This window comes from Lynx canadensis, chromosome D2, assembly GCF_007474595.2.
Source record: "Lynx canadensis isolate LIC74 chromosome D2, mLynCan4.pri.v2, whole genome shotgun sequence".
In the NCBI taxonomy this organism is placed as follows: Eukaryota; Metazoa; Chordata; class Mammalia; order Carnivora; family Felidae; genus Lynx; species Lynx canadensis.
In genome coordinates this window covers 14,152,572-14,172,421 of record NC_044313.2, presented here as the reverse complement: position 1 = coordinate 14,172,421, position 19,850 = coordinate 14,152,572, and the positions used below count along the sequence as shown (strand labels likewise).

General features: G+C 48.0%; 1 long non-coding RNA gene across 1 annotated transcript in view; it reads right to left on the bottom strand.

Annotated features, from left to right (window-relative positions):
- Positions 1 to 1,496: 1,496 nt before the first annotated feature.
- Positions 1,497 to 19,850, bottom strand: part of LOC116738388 — a 57,328-nt gene continuing 38,974 nt past the window's right edge. The window contains exon 3 of the long non-coding RNA XR_004344269.1: positions 1,497 to 4,017. This is a non-coding gene — a long non-coding RNA (uncharacterized LOC116738388). The remainder of the gene's footprint in view (positions 4,018 to 19,850) is intronic.

The following is a 19,850-nucleotide window of genomic DNA, read 5'->3' as shown; positions in this document are numbered from 1 at the left end:
GCAAGGGGTAGGACTCAGTGCCTTCACTGTCTACCCTTTTATGTGTTTTAAGTTTTGTTAACACTTGTACGCATTCTATATTCAAAAACTTTGGCTGAAAGGACATAACCTTCCAGTGGCTCCATACCAGGTCCCCGGCGACCTTCCTGCTGGTCTTAAACACTCCTGACTTTTCCCCAGACTCATTCAGGTCCCTGTCCCCTGTTCCCACTGCCTCTGGTGCTTGTCACCGGGTCTTTACCCGGTTGATCCCTTGTCATCTAGAGGCAGTGGAGAGTCTCCGGTTTCTATGGTACATCGCCCAACGTCCTTGTTCTGCAGAACATCATACCCTGATATCTTTCTCGTTGAGTTGTTGATTTATGGCCTTCTTCTTTCTACTAGAGTATGGGCTTCATTGCAGCAATAACTTTGTCTGTGTTGTTCACTTCCGTGCGCACAGAACTTAGAGAGGGGCCTAGACTCCGTAGCTGCTCAAGAAAGGTTCGTAAGATGAATGAGTGAGTGAGTGAATGAATGAACATCTAACGGTTATGTTTGGGAAGTCAGGTTTGACACCTGGGGGACTGTCTGCCCAGCATAGCTGCCCTGGGCGTTACCATGTCCTGAAAGTGAGGCCTGGTGCCTAATGTCCCAGCTGATTGGCTGAGGAGTGAGTCCCTGACGGAGCTGGGCCCAGGAGCTCCTTCCCAGAGATCTCTGAGTTGAGATGAGATGAGATAAGCAGACATCAATACAGATAGACTGTCTCTGGGTGGGACCGAAGCCATCACACTAACGTGGGCCAGTCAGTAGGGCCCCAAGATGCTGAGCACAAGCCTGCAAAGGGTGAGGGGAGGCCAGAGAGGGGAGCCCCGGGAGCCCCCAGTCCTGCCGGCCCTGGGCTCTGCTGCAGTGACCCTGTGGGCGTCATGGAGCCCCTGGGCCCTAAGTACAAGGCCTCCTTTGCTTGTGTGGACTGGGGACGACTTTCTGTAACTCATACTCAGGAGCACTGGCGACTAGAAGAGTTCCAGAGGAACTGAACTGAAAACCCTCACGGTGTGGTCTCTGAGCTGGCTCTGGGGCTGGATTTCCCTGGGTGAGCTAGCCGACTCCTTCCCCCCCACCGACCAATGCAATGTTCAAATCCTGGGGAAGGCGTGTGGATGACTCCCGGAACAAGGGCAGTGACTGACGCCCTGTCAGGGTGTCCTGCGTGGGAGGAACCAGGGCACCCCCGGCCCAGACCTGCCTGCAGAGGAGGCGGGCACGGGCACACGGAGCAGTTGTGGGAACTGGGGCAGTCCTGGTGGCCAAAGAAGTGGCCCTGCCTCACTCTGCCCTCTGCTCCAGGACTACTGCCCCTCCCCCTGAGCGCTGCCCGCCTCCCAGCGCCTCGCTCCAAGACTGCCCCTCAGTGCACCTGTCAGCAGGTGCCCACCCCCAACACTGCTCCCCCCCCAGCCTGGGGATGCATGGCGCTCTGCTGTCCACCCACGTCCTGCTCTCCCGCCCTCTCCTCGCCCCTGCGCGCACACACACACACCTGCCCACTGAGCACTGTCGTCCCTCCCTGGCCGTGGTCCTCACCACCCTCCAGCCTAAGCCGGTTACCTGTGACCCACCGCCCCTGCTCCCCTGCTGAGCCCTGCTGCCCTAACACCCCAGAATCAGCCCTTTCCTTGCCATCCGCCCGCCTGGACTCCCACAGAGCGAATGGGCTAACGGCACACCCCTGCCCTGAAATCCGTCTGCCCTGCCACGCGCCCTTTCCTATCTCCCCTGACTCGCTTCTCCCCTACATCCCACCCCCAAACAACTGGCAACTCCCTGTGTGTCCACACCTTCCTGGCGCTTAGCTCCTCGGCAGGTGACGAGCTCCCTCACACCCGTGGCACCTTCCCATCCTGTCCCTGCCAGCTCCGGCCCAGGACCTGCCCCCAGGGAGGCCCCGGCCACCCTTCTCCTCAGTCTGTGCTCCCACCTGAGTCGACTGTGCTCCACAGCACCACGTCGGCCCCATCCCACAGCCCCTGCCACACAGCAGAATCCTCTGCCAACTGTGAGCTCTCTGAGCACAGGCACCTCATGCTGTGGGTCCCTGTGAGCTCCCTGCAGCTCCTCTCAGAGGTGGGCATCAGGGAAGCCCCACCAGGAGGACCTGGGCTATTCTGCGGGTACACAGACACGGTTTTGGAGCAGAGGCTCCTGGCAGATCTCAGCAGGAGGGGCACAGGGGTTAGGTTCGGGTGGGGCTTCAGGGAGAGCACACAAGGCCTGGAGCGCAGTGAAAGAGTCTGGGAGGAACAATTTTCTGGGCCTGTCCTTAACCTGAGGCTCAGGGTCCCAGGAGGCCTGAGGAGGAGCTCCAAAGGGTCTAGGATCACTTAAATTGAGACCAACACGCATGCACTTTTTTTTTTTTCTGGATAGAAGATCCATTGATTTTGTTCGGAACCTCCAAAGGGTCTGCGATTCAAGAAAAGTCTAAAGCACTGTTCTCAAAGAAGAATGTTCGTCTTCCTTTCATAATTAAAGGAATATACGCGTAAATCCACGAGGTGTTTTCCACGTATCATAGCGTCATTCACCCCTGCCTGCCCAGTAGAATCTTGGGGGGGAAATGTTGTAAGTGCCGACGCCAGTCCCCTTCCCCTTAACCAGCAGCCCCCAACACACACACACACACACACACACACACACACACACACAAAACTGTCACATTCTGATTTAATCAGGCTGGGATATGGGATACAGCCTAGGAACTGGCATTTTTAGAAAGCTTCCCCAGGTAATTCTGACCTCGGTCAAGACTGAGAACCAGTAACCAGAACCAGTACCAGTACCAGTAACCAGAACCAGTAACTGACAAAGGGCACTCACGCTGGGATTAGATCCACGTAGAAGGGTTCAAAACGTCTTTGAAGGGCGATACGGCAACGACTATGAAAGCTCAGCCCATCTGCGCCCTCCGCCCGGCCACTCCACTTCTGAGAAGTCAGTGCATTTGGATTTTACACCTGTGCTTAAAGCTGGGCCTGCGACATTAGTCCCTGCCCTCCGCTCCCGAGAGCAAGAGACTGGAAAGGGCCCACGCGTCCCCCAGGAGGGATGGTTAAAGCAAGCATGGTGCATCCACACAATAGAATGCTCCGAAAGCCAGTGAAGAAAGTACCCGGGCAGCTGCACCTGAACCGACGCGGAAGGGTTTCCCGAGCCTAGTAAAAGCGAACCAGGGGCCAAGGTGGTTTTGAACACCTGCTTGCTCATCTGTATCTGCATAGGCACCCGGAACCTCTGGGAAGAGGCTGTGGCTAAAACCTCTTAGCCTTTATGGCCTGAGGGGAGAAAACTGGGAAGCTCGGAAGGGAGGGGAGACCTGCTTTTCATCAGCTCCTCCTTTTGGGTTATTTGAATTTTTGTCATGAATATGCATTGCTTTTTCAAAAAAAAAAATTTTTTTTTTTTTTTAAGAAGGTGAAAGAGAGGAGGAGGGAAGGGAAGACCAGGGCAGCTACCTCGTATGGGGAATTAAGACCCGAGGGACCCGGTCAGAATGTGGCTGGGCGGGTGGGGCGCTGCCGGAGCTCCAAATCGGCATCGCAGGGGGCGGCTGTTGAGGGGGGTGAGGGGATATCCCGTTCCCTCTGGCTCAGGTCAGCCCCCGGGGCAGAAGCCGGCTGGGCCTAGACTGGGTGGGTGGGTTCCGTGACCCGACCCGAGGGCAGGTCGGGTAGGAAGGCTGTGGGGGCGGCTTGGAGAGGGCGGGGCCGCAGACAGATGCCTCCCTAGTGCCACCCGCACGCACGCACCCCCGTTGACGGAAGAACATGTGTCACGGCTCAAACTGGAAGCCACAGGACATGCATCTCGGCTCTGCTCTGGCCGCGCAGAGAGGACATCCTGCAAAATTCTAGTCCCTGGCGAGCCGCGGGAGGCGGCCAGGCGCAAAATGTCCTGCAAACACTGCCCTCTTGTGGTGCGGCCCGTGAACTGCGCTCAGGTCCACAATTCGCGCTGCTTGGGTGTTGGCAACTGGAGAAGGAAAAAAGGGACAGTTTAACTCTCGAGTGAACCCAATAAGAAAAGTACAGATCCAAACGCAAGTATTTTAAGCTCCCAATGAATTTTTCTCCAAATATAAAGTAGCTTGCTTTCCCCCCAAAATCCATATTCCAATTCTAAATAATAACAATAAGCATGAAAAGCACTAAAGAGAAAAAACACCTACAATCACTAGGCTGTGATCAATAACTCCTATTAGCATTTTAGCAAGCATCCCTCCAGATTCTATAAATATATACACACAGAGATATACACAAATTTACATCAATAGGACCATGCAACGCGTACTATTTTGCAGCCTGTTTTTCTCTCCATAATACATTGTGGGTATCTGCACAAGAAATACATGCCACATCCTCATTCTTAATGTTTTAAATTGTAAAAAGTATACTTGTGAAAATATACCCTCGAGTAACACAAATGTGACATATATGTAAGAAAATATCCATTAATAGCAGACTAAGTCAAGTTTGGTATATCGATACTAGGCAGCTATTAATCTAATGTACTGATGTGGCTAAATGTTAAAGATATATCATAAAGCGAGATGAAATCACATTGCAAAATAATGTTTATAGAACTGTCCTATTTTTACCTAAAAAGAATCTTTACACGTTTATGTATGTAAAGAATATAAATGGATATGCCTGTATCTGAGGAAATGTTTCTTTTTTTAAATTTTTTTAATGTTTATTTATTTTCAAGAGACAGACAGACAGAGCCTGAGCTGGGGAGGGCCAGAGAGAGAGAGAGAGGGAGACACGGAATCTGATGCAGGCTCCAGGCTCTGAGCTGTCAGCACGGAGCCCGATGTGGGGCTCGAACTCACGGAGTGCCAGATCATGACCTGAGTTGAAGTCAGACGCTTAACCGACTGAGCACCCAGGCACCCGGAAGAAAGTGTTCCTTGAAGGATACTCAACAAACCCTCTTGGGAAATATGACTGGGAAAGTAAAAGATGAATGAGATTTTACCTTTCATTTTTTCTCTTCTGTAGGGTATGATTTGTAAAACAAAAACAAAAACAAAAACTATCAGCTTGAAGATACTATTTGAAAGCCTGAATGTACCACAGCTTAAATACTCCTCTACTGATGAACGTTAGGGTTGGCCACAGTTTTCCTACTAGGAAGCACCTTGCACATGAATTATGTACTGTGCTACTGTGCATTTGTCTCTCTGGGTAAAGTCCTGGGTGTGGAATTGCCAGGTCCCTTTTTAAATGTGTGCTATCCATGATATTGACTATTAACACATCACAGAGTGAATTTGATGTGACTGCTCTCCACCCGACTGGGTTTTTCAAATGCCTAATATTTGTTTCTAGGTGGGCAGGGCATGGTCTCTGTCCATGCTTTGTATCTTGGGAGGCTCTATTTCACCAGACTATGGGTCAGGGTCACCGGATCTTTTATGCCCACGTGTCCATCTTGATTCCGTTTGTCACTACACGTCCATGCCTGTGGCCCTTGTTCCTCTCAGCCTCTTCTCCCCACAGCAGCCAGGGTGAGCCTTTCTCCTCAGACTCTGCTCACACCCTGCCAGTGGCTTCCCAGGACTCTGGAAATCAACACAAGGTCCTTACCATGGCCCTCGAGGCCCTGCATAATGTGGCCCTCATGAGCTTTCCAACCTAATGTCTTCCTCCTCTCCCTGTTCTCACTCTGCCCAGGCCACATTGGCCAGCTTGCTGGTTCTCACACTCTAAGTACATGCCAGCCCCAGGGCCTTTGCACTTGCTATTACCTCTGCCTAGAATACTGCTCCTCCAAATAGCTACAAGCCTCTTTACCTCCCTTCCATCCTGTCTCAGCTCAAATACTGCCTCCTCAGAGAAGCCCTCCCAACCACCCTGCCTTAAAAGGCACTTCCTCCCTTCCTGACATTCTCTCTCGCCAGTTTTCTTTTACTTCCTAGCTCCAAGACTGTATCAGACATCCACGTGGCCATTTGCCTTTGGGGTTCCTCCCTCACTGAGTCACGAGCTCCATGAGCGTAGGAGGCTGTCTGGCTTGTGCTGTGTCCCCAGCACCCAGGACAGGGCTTCACGTGTGCAGTCTTCCAAAAGGTCGTGTTGCTTGAGCAAGAAGCTGGTAACACACGGATATGTGTTCAAACCGCCTTTTCCATCTCTGGGGAGCCTTATCAGGAAAACCCGACAGAACCTTTGTAACGCAACAGTTTGGGAGAAAAATTGCAAACGGGTTATTATTCAGGGAAAAAATACCTCTCCTCCAAACCGGAGCAGCACATCTACCCCACGTACCTGCTCCTTTAGAGAAAAATAGAAAGGTTAATATCGCCCCGTCAGAGGAAAGGAGCCAATTAGCACAACCGCGATTCAGGGGAAGAATAGAGGTTAATTGCTTGGCGTCCACATGTCTCAAATGCCTAATGCTGTATCATTATTTTTTAGCTACATATTATTCATTTCATACACTTAAGTATTCCACCTTATTACTAATTAGTAATTCCCTATCCTTAAATTTTACCCAATTCAGGCTGTCATCATAGGGCCCTCCTCAGCCCCCGTTTTCCCCAAGATGTAACAAAATCGTGGAGAAAATGTTGGCACCTCCTATTCACCACCCTCCTCCTACCCGCCTCCACCCCCACGGACTTTCCCTTGGCTCACCTTCCCTTCCCTGGGCGTGCACCTCCCCTCTCCCCTGCCTGCCCATCTCCCGTCTCGGCAAACAGGCTCCACTCCTACCCCGGCGCCCCTCCACATCTCCCACATCCCAGGCACCGCTCTAAGCTTACTACTTGGGCAGAAAATGCAAGTTCCGCCTGCTCAGGTGACCTGGTCCTTTTGAAAAGACCCACGACTTGGTGACATTGGACGTGTTGACTCAACAGACCAGTATTTCCTGGGAACGTAATGATAATGGCAACCACAATAATCATGAGGGCTGTGAACGCTTTTTGAACATTTTTATGTCTCGGGCACCAGGCTGATGAATTTTACATGCGTGATGTGAAGCCATGTACATCCACGGACATCAGTCATCTAAGCAAATGAACGGAGCAACCCAACCCAGGTCCGCAACTACTCGGCATGAAAAGCCCACGGGGATGTTTTTTCTTCTGTCACATGGATTGTTTGAAGCCACTACTCTCCTCACTGTCCTATCTCCAGAGGCTCCTGGGTACCTGGAAAATCTTCAGAGCACCCCTCTCCCTTGGACCCTCTACTTGGGACTAAAACCACGCCCCTCCTGTCTCCATGTCAGAAAGACACGGGGGAGAATAGGGCAGACACAAGATACAAAACAAGCCAGAATCCCAGCCCTAACTTGGACTTGCCCGATGGCCGAAAGTCTGCCCTAGGTAATGACACCGTTTTCAGGGTTGTTCCCAGAAGGAGATCAGCGTGATGAGGCATGTGATGTAGATGCCTGTTCTATCTTCCTCTATGGGGTAAAGATGCTTCTGATCAAATGGGCGGAGGAGTGGTCCCTCATATTCTGGAATTAACAGTCATAGACTATAAACCAATTAGGTTTACTAAAAGACAAGCTTGGGAATCTGTGAAAGAAACAAACAATTATATATATATATGTATATATATATATATATATATATATATATATACACATATACATATATATATACGTATATATATATTTGAAAAAGAACCAAAGAGAATTTCGAGAACTGAAAATTTTCATAATTAAAGCTGATACCTCCTTGATAAGAGAATCAGTAATTAGATCAGAAAAAGCTATCCATCCAGAATACAGGTCCTAGAAAATTATCCTTTGAGGGACAACAACTGGGAAATATGAAAGGAAGTTAAGAGACCGAGAGCATAGGGTGAGAAGCTCTATAAGGAAAAGAAAGGCAATATAAGAAGAGACAAGGGCTGAGAACCTTCCAGAACTGATGAAAGCTACAAGCCCCTGGATTCAAAAAGCCCAGAAAACCCAAAGCAAGAAAAGCGAAAAGAAATACGTGCCTTGACACATCATGGTAAAATTGCTGTGTGCCAAAGACAAAGGGAAGATTTTTAAATGCAGTCAGAAAGAAGAGGGGCTTTCAATACAATAGACTGACAATGGACTCTTTTTTTTTAATGTTTATTTATTTTTGAGGCAGAGAGAGACAGAGCATGAGCAGGGGAGGGGCAGAGAGAGAGGGAGACACAGAATCAGAAGCAAGCTCCAGGCTCTGAGCTGTCAGCACAGAGCCCACCGCGGGGCTCGAACTCACAGACCGCGAGATCATGACCTGAGCCGAAGTCCGACGCTCAACCGGCTGAGCCACCCAGGCGCCCCAACAATTGAGTCATAATAGCAAGAATGGGAGCTGGAAGAATGGACTGAAAACACGTGCACTGGGGTGTTCAGTCGGGTGAGCGACGGATGCTTAAATTTTGGCTCAGGTCATGACCCTAGCGTCCTGAGATTAAGCCCCGCATTGGACTCCGCACTGAGCATGGAGCCTGCTCGGGATACTCTCTCCCTCCCCCACTCACACTCACTTGCTTTCTCTCTCTCGCACACACAATAAATAAATAAACCTAAAAAATAGTTAAGAATGGAATGGTGTCTTCAATGTGCTAAGAGAAAAATAACTGTCTACCTAGAATTCTGTGCCCACTGACAACATATTTCAAGAGCAAGGTGAAATATAGACATTTTCAAACCAACAAAAAAAACTAGAAGGGTGCCTGGGTGGCTCAGTTGGTTAAGCATCCGACTTTGGCTCAGGTCATGATTTCACGGTTAGTGAGTTCGAGCCCCATGTCAGGCTCTGTGCTGACAGCTCACAGCCCAGAGCCTGCTTCAGATTCTGTGTCTCTCTTGCTCTCTGCCCCTCCCCCACTCACATTCTGTCTCTCTCTCAAAAATAAGCATTAAAACAATATTAAAAAAAAAAAAAACTAGAATTTGACACCAGCAAAACTCAGTAAAGGAAACTCTACAGGATGAATCTCAGACAGTAGGAAAGTGATTCCAGTTTGAAGATCTAAGATGTAAGGAGGAATTAAATGCACAGAAATTTAAACAAGCATTGCCTGTATAAAACAAAAATGGTTGGGGCATTGTTGGCTTTGTCTGACTCTTGATTTCGGCTAGGGTCATGATCTCACGGTTCTTGGGAATGGGCCCCCCATCAGGTTCTGTGCTGACAGCATAGAGCCCGCTTGGGATTCTCTCTCTCTCTCTCTCTCTCTCTCTCTCAACAAATAAAATAAACTTAAAAAAAAAACCAACAATGATAATGTCTTGTGCACTTAAAAACAAATAAAACTAAAAGACATCACAGGAATAGCATGCAAACCAGGAAAGGGAGAATAAAATTAAAGTGTTCTGAGACCCCTATGTTATGTGGAGGGAAGGTAGAGGTATTCATTATCTTTTAGATTCTGATAAAATTGAGTGGGCATATTGCAATTTCTAGAGTAACCACTAAACTGATGGAAACAAAGTATGTGAGTCCCAGACTAATAGAGGGTAAAGATGCAGTAAGAAAAAAAAAATTCAAGAGGCAGCAAGAGGGGTGTATGGGCTGGTTGAGTGTCTGACTCTTGATTTCGGCTCAGGTCGTGATTCCAGGATCATGGGATCAAGCCCCTCATCGGGCTCTGTGCTGGGCATGGAGCTTGTTTAAGATTCTCTCTCCCTTTTCCTGTGCCCCTATGCACACATGCATGTGCATGCTCTCTCTCTCTCTCTCTCTCTCTCTGTCACTCTCTCTTAAAAAAAAAAAAAAGACTTGGGGCGCCTGGGTGGCGCAGTCGGTTAAGCGTCCGACTTCAGCCAGGTCACGATCTCACGGTCCGTGAGTTCGAGCCCCGTGTCGGGCTCTGGGCTGATGGCTCAGAGCCTGGAGCCTGTTTCCGATTCTGTGTCTCCCTCTCTCTCTGCCCCTCGCCCGTTCATGCTCTGTCTCTCTCTGTCCCAAAAATAAATAAACGTTGAAAAAAAATTTTTTTAAATAAAAAAAAAAGACAAAAGGCAGCAAGAAAATGAAAGGGAAAAAATAGAAAGCATGAGATGAGATGATAGGCACTAATCCTAATTTATCAATGATTACAATAAATGTACAAGGACCAAATGCTCCTGGTAAAAGATAAAGATTTTCAGATAATATTTTTTTAATCCAACTATTTGACTATATATTGGACCATAAAGCATGTCCTAATGAATGTCAAAGGACTGAAAACATACAAGTCCTGCTCTTTGATCGTAATTTGTAAACTGAAAATCAATAGTAAGAAGATACTATTATTTTTGAAATCCACATGTTTGGAATGACCCAAAGACCCAAGGTCTTTCCTGCTTTAAATAACCCTTTGGTCAAAAAAGAAATGATAATCATAATTAAGAAAATAATTAGAAGTGAACAATAAAGAAAATACTCTAATCAAAATGCATGGGATACAGCTGGCACAGTACAGAGAAGTTTATAGCCTTAATTGTTTATATTCTTTTAAATAAAAAAGAAGAAAGGCTGAAGATTAATGAGCTAAGCATCCATCTTAGAAGCTGGGTAAAGAAAAGCAATTAAATCCAAACATTCTTAAAGCAAGTCCCTACGGAGCACAGTTCACTCTCAAATCCAAACATGCAAAGTGACTTTCTTCCACCCTGGAGGGCTCCCTTCCATTCCCCTTGCTTGAGGGGTCCCTTCTACTTCTAAGGTAGTATTTCCCCAGACACGCCTGGCTGTCTGCTGGTGGTACAGAAGATGATTTTGGGTGACACCTGGGCAAATAGTTATTTCAATAGATTTTAAAAATAGTTTGCTCCTACTTAAGACAGGTAATGTAGTTTTCCATTTATAGTAGGAAAATCAAGTTTCTTTAAAAATGGACTTATTTAGTAAGAGGATGAAATTCAAAGGAAAATATTTTTACAATCATAACACAGTATTATTTGGCAAAAAGAAATCTCATTTCTAAGATGGGAATAATAGTTCCTGCATTACAGCAGCGTAATGAGGATTAAATAAATTACACACAATACAAAATCGTACTTCATAAATTAAGATAACACCTGCAAAGCATCCGAACAGTCCTTGGTATTTAAAATTTTTTTTTTCAACGTTTATTTATTTTTGGACAGAGAGAGACAGAGCATGAATGGGGGAGGGGCAGAGAGAGAGGGAGACACAGAACCGGAAACAGGCTCCAGGCTCTGAGCCTTCAGCCCAGAGCCCGACACGGGGCTCGAACTCACGGACTGCGAGATCGTGACCTGGCTGAAGTCGGACGCTTAACCGACTGCGCCACCCAGGCGCCCCAGTCCTTGGTATTTAATAAGAACGCAGTAAATGGTAGTTACCACGATAATAACTATTATTATTACTCGAGTGATTAAAACTTGAGAAACACTAAGCCAACTTAAGACTCCAAAAATAAACTTTAGACCAATGACAAAGCTTGCAGGACAACAGTACAGGTAGAGAAGGCTGGTCTTTGCAGTGCTCTCTGCCCTCCTTCTGTCCCCCTTCTCCCCTATAGGGCTTGCTGCTCTGGGCCCCTGGGCCCCACGCCGGTCCTGCCCCGGGATTTGGGCCTGTTCCTTCATCTCCATCCCCATCACAACCAAGTCAGCCCCAAGTGATGACATTCATACCACAGACACCAGCACAGGGTTGATGGAACTTAGACTATTACCCCTTCCACAAGAGCTTTGTTTGAAAGGGTGAAGGCCCAGAGCACCTGGGTGGCTTAGTTGGTTAACTATCCGGCTCCTGATTTTGGTTCAGGTCATCATCTCAGGCTTCATGAGTTCGAGCCCCACATTGGCTCTGTGCTAACAGCATGAAGCCTGCTTGGGATTCTCTCTCTCTCCCTCCCTCTCCGTTCTTCACCCACTTGTTCTCTCTCTCTCTCTCTCTCTCTCTCTCTCAAAATAAATAAGTAAACCTAATAAAAATAAAAGGGTGAAGGCCTTTAACACAGAGAGAGGAGCCTCCAGCTGTGGCCTTGCAGCATCCTAGTGGGGACACAGGACAGAGTTCTGGGGGCGAGCCACACAGTCTTGACGCATCTCCTCCAGGGGACAGCCTCTGCTCAGCCAACTCTCCGCTTGGGGTAAAGAGCACAGTCCCCGAGCTGAGGGTAACTGGCTTTTATGATCTGACAGGAGTGATAGACAGCTTTGAGTGTTTGAAGGCTTTTTACACCAGGAAAACTTCGACTTGGTCATTTTCAAATTCTAACTGTATCATTTCCCTCCCTCTTCAAAGACGAAGATGTAGCAGAGCTACTTGGGGGCTTGGATTCTCCACTGCAATGGTTTTATTTTCCCTGGTTGTTCTTGCTCCTTGGGGCCTAGTCTTGAAGTCCTGGAGGGAAACCCCTCAGGAATGAAATCCACCAGGGTGGCGCGGGTCCCTCATTTCCCACACACAGGAGCAGGCTGGCAGCGCTAACTTTCGGCAGCCACCAGGGGGAGCTCCAGCTTTCTCTTTGGAGCCCAGAGCTCGGCGACTAGGTAGGTATTTATTCCTTGTCATTTGAACAACAGCTTTCAAGACGCTAATAAACACACATGGGACATGTCTGTGTAAATCCGTTCTACTTCTTGGTTGGTGCACAGGGCTGACAGCACCTCGCTGAGGGCTGCTTCTTCGTTTGGGCCCGTAGGCTGTGGGTCACACAGGCCTTGACCCCTGGGAGCTTACAGTCTGGGCAGGGTGGTAGAAGGATCCACGGGCCAGGAGTCAGAAGCTTGGGCTCCACAGGATCGCTTCTTGAAGGTGTGCCGTGAGCGAATCACTTGTGTTTTGTGGAAGCGCACGCGTAACAGGAATCCATACACCGCACCACGCAATGCAGGAAAAATGCATCGGCTCCCTCTAGGGACTGGATGCTGGGGGACACTTCCCAGAGGCCCAGAGGGGACAGCTGGCTTTAGCCAGGAGTGCTGATGGAAGGACACGCCCAGCAGAGGGCACAGATTGGGCAAAGACCTAGAGGGGGAAGGTCGGAGTAGTTTCAATGCTCCTGGAGGAAGGGACGGCAGAGGTAGGGGCCGGATCACGCACAGCCTTGCGAGCCAGGCTGGAGAGTCTGGCTCGCACACCCTCGTGGTGGATCTTCGTGGGCTCTCGGTGGGGAAGTGATGTGAGCGGGCCGTTCCTCTGCAGGGTGGAGGGTTGGGGCAGGCAGGCCAGGAAAGAGGCAGGAAGCCCCGGCAGGAGGCGACTGCAATGCCCTGGAAGGTTCAGCTAAGATCACATGGCCACCGGTGTGACCAGTTGCCCCAGTTCTCCCCGGGACCGAGGGGGTTCCCAGGACTCCAGACTTTCCATTTTAAAACAAGGGAGGTCCCAGGCACACTGAGACAGGTGGCCACCCGCACGCCCACTAGCCACTAACCCCGTGTCTCTCCGTTAACCTCTCATGACCTGACTTTTCTCACCTGTGATCACAGTCCAGATCAGCGACTTTTTAAAAAATGTTTATTTATTTTGAGAGAGAGAGAGAGAGAGTGAGAGAGGATCCCAAGCAGGCTCTGTGCTGTTAGTTCAGAGCCTGACGTGGGGCTCGAGCTCACAAGCCATGAGATCACAACCTGAGCCAAAATCAAGAGTCAGACACTTAATCGACTGAGCCGCCCGGGTGCCCCCAGATCAGTGACTTTTAAATGACTCTTAATATGTGAGCACCATCTTCAAACAAAATCTTATCCCAGGTTTGAAGGCATTTGCCCCTCCTGGCCTCGGACTTGACGGGGTTTGCCCCGATCCTCAGCTCCAGCTCACTGGCCATCTCTGATCCTTGACTGGTTGTCATTCCTGCTCCCAGAGCCTCAAGCACAGCTCTCAGCAAAAGCTGTGACTTCCTCTGGTCACCTTTCCAACCTGCTTTGGGCTATCCCCTGAATGCAGGGGCTTCTGTCCCTTCCTCTACTAGACAGCACCTTTGGGACCCAGTTTGTGAATGGGACACGGCACTTGGAAGCAGGAGATGTGAGTTCAGATTCTAGTTTCCCACGTAGTGCTGGATGACCTGAGCAAACACATATGCACACACACACACACACACACACACACACAGCACATAGGTACACAAGACACACACACACATACACACACGCACACACAACACGCATGGTCTTTCCTCTTCTTCCAAGGCCCAACTGAATGGCAAGGGGAACAGAGGAGGCTTCAGAGGACTTATTAAGCCTCTTAGCTTTCAGAGATGTACCTCAGAATGGCGTACATAACCATGATGATAATCCATTCGCCTATCTGTCCTCTAGACTGCAAACTGCCTGCCCCCAAGGATGGATCTGTTCCCTCTGCCTCCAAGTGTGTGTTTAATGAATGATGTATTTCTTCTCATTCAGAAAGATTTACTGAGAACTTATTATGGTCTGGGCACTGTTCCAGGTGGCAGAATATAGCAGTGAACAGAACAGACAAAAATCGTTTCTACAGTGTTTTGTTGGGGCACCTGGTTGGCTCAGTCAGTGGAGTGTGCAACTCCTGATCTCAGGGTTGTGAGTTCGAGCCCCACACTGGGTGTATAGAGTGCTTAAGAATAAAACATTTTTAAAAATCTTTCCCTACATAGCACATATATATCTCATGGGCAAATGGATAAGTGGGTGGGTGGATGTTTTTTTGTTACTGTGGTTTTATTTGGTTTGTTTTTTTTCTTCCCCAGGGTATCCATTTGGAAACCCGCTTCCTCCTACGCTAATTCCATCTTTCCTTCCTAATCCCCACAATGGAAGAGGATGAAATAGAAACCCACTTCTCCTGGAAAATGAAAGCAAGGAAGCTGATACCCGTGGGCGACCGGATTTATGCTAATAGAAGGTTCCAGGGTAATGCTATGGATGGCACTGGCTCAGTACTAACCAAGTTGGCTTTGAAGGGAACCAAAGCTCTATGTGGAGGCTCCAGCCCTCCCATTCTGTCACCCCCCAGCTCTGTGAGCTGACGACCCCCAGCCCCGGCCTGCTCCATCCATGGGTGGCTTGCAGAGACTGAAGGGGGGTGTCACTCAGTTATAGGCCACCATCATAAAAGGAGTAAACTGGGTGAGTCCTACAGTCCTCTCCAGCCCCTAAGATCCTGCTGTGTGCCCAGAGCAGGGGTCCTGGCCCAGCATGAAACCCTGGTGCTCAGTCATGGGAGCTGAGACCAGCTTTCAGGGGAGAGGGACTTCCCGGCACTGGCCAGCCTTGCAACACCCCCTCCTGCATATCTGGGTGCCCCCAGAGCATTTCTTGTCTGTCTTTTTCTCATGTGAATGCCTGCCAATACCAAGAAACTAAAAAATGGCTTGTACTCCACCTCCGGGATTGATTTCTTAGCTGGCAAGGACAGGGTAATTCACAGGGGTAATTTACACAGCGCACGCACCTCGCCCCATGGTCCGGGCCATCCTGGGTTAAGTGATGCCCATCACCTAACACCTAACATCTGCACCTTCACCCTCTCCATTCAAATGGAAACCCTCATGAAGACCCCACGTGAATGCACAAAGCAAGAGTGCCATCAAAGCAGGCAGCCTTGAAAAATCCTTGTGTCACTCCTAATGCACTAGACCTGCAATGGCAGGGGCAGCGGGGGGTGTGACACAGCGGAGGCCTTCAAAAATCGCATTTCCTTGCCCCGGGACACTGCCCACCTGCAATTTGCCCTGACTCTCTGTCTTTCTGTCTGTTTCGGAGAAATAGGAATCACAGTTAAATTCTACCAAATAAACAAGTCATGTTTTAAAGTTCTGTAAAACCTACAATTTTAGAAAGGCTTGATGTGGTTGACACTAAATTGATTTCAACACATCCTATTTCCGGTCTAATGCTGGGTTCCTTTCATCAAGAACAAACGCGCTCATAATGGCTCGATTCTAAGTGAAAGGACTCAGGATAAACACACAGGAAGCACCAGCGCTCACATTAATTTTCTTCCCTTTTTTTAAGTAAAATGAGATGGCATGTTTTACTTCTCAAAGATTAATTTCCCATAAAGTTTTCATGCACATTCATCCGAGGTTTGCAAGTCTGAATAATCAAGCTGCGCCCCACTCAGGTTTTCAGTTTAATTAGCAACAGAAAGCTGATGCCTGCTGAGGCCAGGAGGTTGTCCTGGGTGTTAGAGCCCCAGTCTCGGGGGTGCTGGAGGGAAAGCTGGAAAATTCCTAGCGGTGGATCACCTCACACTGAAAACTGACAGCCTGCTTGCACTGGATCTAGACTCGAACATTCCTACCGTCATAGCAACTCGGAAGGATGCCACAACCACAGAACTAAATTGCACAGAGGATAAAGGTTCATTTCTTGCAAACAAAACTACTATGTATTAAGTTCACAAGGTTCCTGGCAAGGGGAACTCGGGGGGCTCAGTCGGCTAAGGGTCTGTCTCTTGGTTTTGTCTCCGGCCATGATCTCACACTTTGTGCATTGGAGCCTCCCATCAGGCTGCCTTGGGGTCCTCTCTCTCCCTCTCTCTCTGCAACCCCCTCTCCAAAGGAATAAATGAAATTTATAAAAAAAAGGTTCCCGGCAAAACTATACACGTGATAAAATTTTGCAGGCCTACTTACCAAAAGAAAAAAAGAAGGGTGCGTGCAAACACAGGTGAAATCCAAGTAACACCTAGTTTGGTACCAATGTCGATTTCCTGGCTTTGGTTACTACACTGTGGTTACGTAAGGGGCTATCTTTTGGGGAAGCTGGGTGAGGAATTTACCGGTTATACCAATTTTGTGTACAACTAATGTCTGTACTACATTCGCAATTTCTATGTGAATCTGTGTCTATCAAAGTGAAATGTTAAAAGAAACGTGAGGGCTGGGTAGAGTGAAAACAGGCACGTTAGCCACATTGGGGAGGGTATGAACTAGCACAGTCTTTCAGGAGAAAAACCTGGCAGTATCCATCAAAATGCAAAATGCGCTAACCCAGCAAATCCACTTCCAGGGATCCAGTTTACAAAACTACTTGCACATGTGCATATAGAATGTTCTTTGCAGCATTTTTGTAGTAGAAAAAAATGGAAACAAAATAAATCTCCATGAGTAGGGAAATAATAAGTCAATGTGGAACACCTGTATCATGGAATACTGTATAGTCATAAAAAGAATAAGGCAGCTCAATAAAAAGACATAATGCTAACTACAAAGTGTGGTCACAAAATAATCTGGAGATGGATAGGAAGAGGTTACTTACCTAAAATCGTATTTATGTGTATACGCTTTATGTGGTTGTATAAGCATGGGACCTATCTGCAACAATACACCCCAAATGGTTCCTGGTGATTGCTTCTGTGATGGAAAGTTCTTTAGTGGGGGTGATAAAAGGTGTGCTTTCACTTTGTTTGAAATACACTACAGTGAGAAGGTGGTGCTTTTAGAATTAGAAAAACAGGGGCACCTGGGTGGCTCAGTCGGTTAGGCAGCCGACTTCGGCTCAGGTCATGATCTCACGGTCCGTGAGTTCGAGCCCCGCGTCGGGCTCTGTGCTGACAGCTCAGAGCCTGGAGCCTGTTTCAGATTCTGTGTCTCCCTCTCTCTGACCCTCCCCCGTTCATGCTCTGTCTCTCTCTGTCTCAAAAGTAAATAAACGTTAAAAAAATTTTAAAAAAATAGAAAAACAACAATAGAAATGTAAAAGAAAAAGAGAAAATGGATACAAAAAAGAAAAAGGGCAGAGACCCAACTTGGGATGGGCTGAAAAGAAGGCGGCTTAGCCCAAGTGGCCCCAGGCACTGGAGGCACGCTGCCTCTATCACCAGTCCTGGCCCTCCCTGTGACAGAATCGAACGTCCCAGAACATCCCATCTGTAGCTACGGGAACTGCAGAGCCTTCCCATGGAGGAATATCCTCTGTCCCATTGTTAGACTTGAACATGCGACTTGCTTCGGCACCGAAACGTGAGCAGATGTGACATGCAAAGTTTGAGCAGAAGTTTTAAGAGCCATTGCGTGGTTCCCCCAGTTCCGTTGCTCTTTTCTCTTTGCGTGTTCCTGCCAGTGACTGCTCCCTCAGTCTGGGTCCCAGAATGAAGAAGACACATGGTGCAGAGCCACAGACAACTGGCCACCATCAGGTAACAGGCGGGAGAAACCATAGTGCAGCAAGCCACTGAGAGGCGGGGACATTTGTTACACAGCCTTACCTCGTGAAAGAGAATACACGAGCAAAAAGCACCTCCACCCCCCCCAAAAAAAGTATTTATTAAAGGTATACTATGTGAAGCACCTATAGTTAAGTTGAGGGGCTAAAGGGTGAGCACAGAGCATGTGAGAGGCATGCACACTATAGGGGATCAGAATATGCCACCCCCAAATATGCCACTTTGCCATAAGAATTATTTTGAGCTGGAGGCAAACGAGAAAAAAACAGATGCAGAACAACACCTTCTCGGAGTTTCCCTTATCTAAGTACGGAAACCTCTGGAAAACAGGACGGCCATGAATCCCTGCTAATCGGTTTCCCCTTTTATTTGCCTTCCCATAGTTTGCTGTCCTTGGAAATCTAAGAACGTTTTCCTTTGTCTGGTCATTTTGTTACTAATTTATTATTCTTTGCTAAGATGATATGGAAGCCCACTGGCACCGTATAGCATCCCTCTGAGTTACTCTTCCTGAGTTTTCTCCCATGTAAGGTGCCACACACATTACAAATGGATGTTTTCTCTTGTGAAACTATCTTTCATTGGTCTAATTTAACAGAGCCCCAGTGTGAGAACCTACAAGGGTAGAAGGAAGAAAAAGTGTTTTCTTCCCCTACAATGTCACCTGCTTGGGAAGAGGACACTCATACGCACAGACACACACATACGCTTGCTTGGAGCTCACAGAGCAGTGCAGTGTTGTGTGAAAAGCCTGGCACAGAGGACAGGGAGTTGATCAGGGAAAGGGGAAGACCATACAGGCTGAGCCTCATGTACACCTTTCTGTGTCAGGGTCTAAGGCGCACAGGCACTAATGGAACTGAACCAGGCATGCTAATAAAACGCAAAAACAATCACTAACAGTTTAGTCACCCTTCCCTTTAAACCAAAGGTGCCAAGAAAATACCCAGCGCCTAGAGATTCTGAACTTTTTGTTACTAGGATATGGATTCTCCATAGTGTGGAAGAACCATTCTCAGATGATATATTCTGGGTCTCTTAGAAATGATCGGAGCATGAACCGTATATCCAGAAACTACCTCTTTCTCTCTTGAACAAGGCACATCTTTGTGCGAAATGCATTCTCTTAAAGGAGACAAAGGGACATGAACTGGACGAAGGGTATAAATACCAAGTTCCCTTCACTTCTTCATTTACTGTGTTACCATGGTTCATTCATAATGTGCTTCATACAAACAAGCCGCTTGTAATTTTCTCCTCCAAATCTGGACGTTTCTGTTTAAAATCTTCCCCCCACCCCTTTTTGAAAACGACACAAGTGCGCCATTATTAGGTCCCTTGGTAAAAAATACATCAAGCAAAATGTGAAAGTCCTCCTTTACACACTCCTCCGCCCTCTCCCCAGCAGCTCACACGTGCTCTTGGAACTGCCTTGTGGTGCATTTGTCTACACCGAGAGGGATATATATGCATGCATACGGAGCCTTTGTTTCCTTCCCTCCATCCTCCTTCCTTTCTTTCCTCTTCCCTCCAGAAATGGGAAGCATGAATTTTTTTTTTTTAGACCACTTACCGTTCTTATTTTTCCCCTCTAGTCATTTCTAGAACTGACATCCTGAGATTTGAATTTATTCGCTTGTCTGTTTGTTGTCTTTGGCTACTGTGGACACTAAACTCATAAAACACCCCATGTGTTGAGTTCTGGGAGGGATACCAATGGTAAGGAGGACCGGGGTGGGTTTGCCAGGAA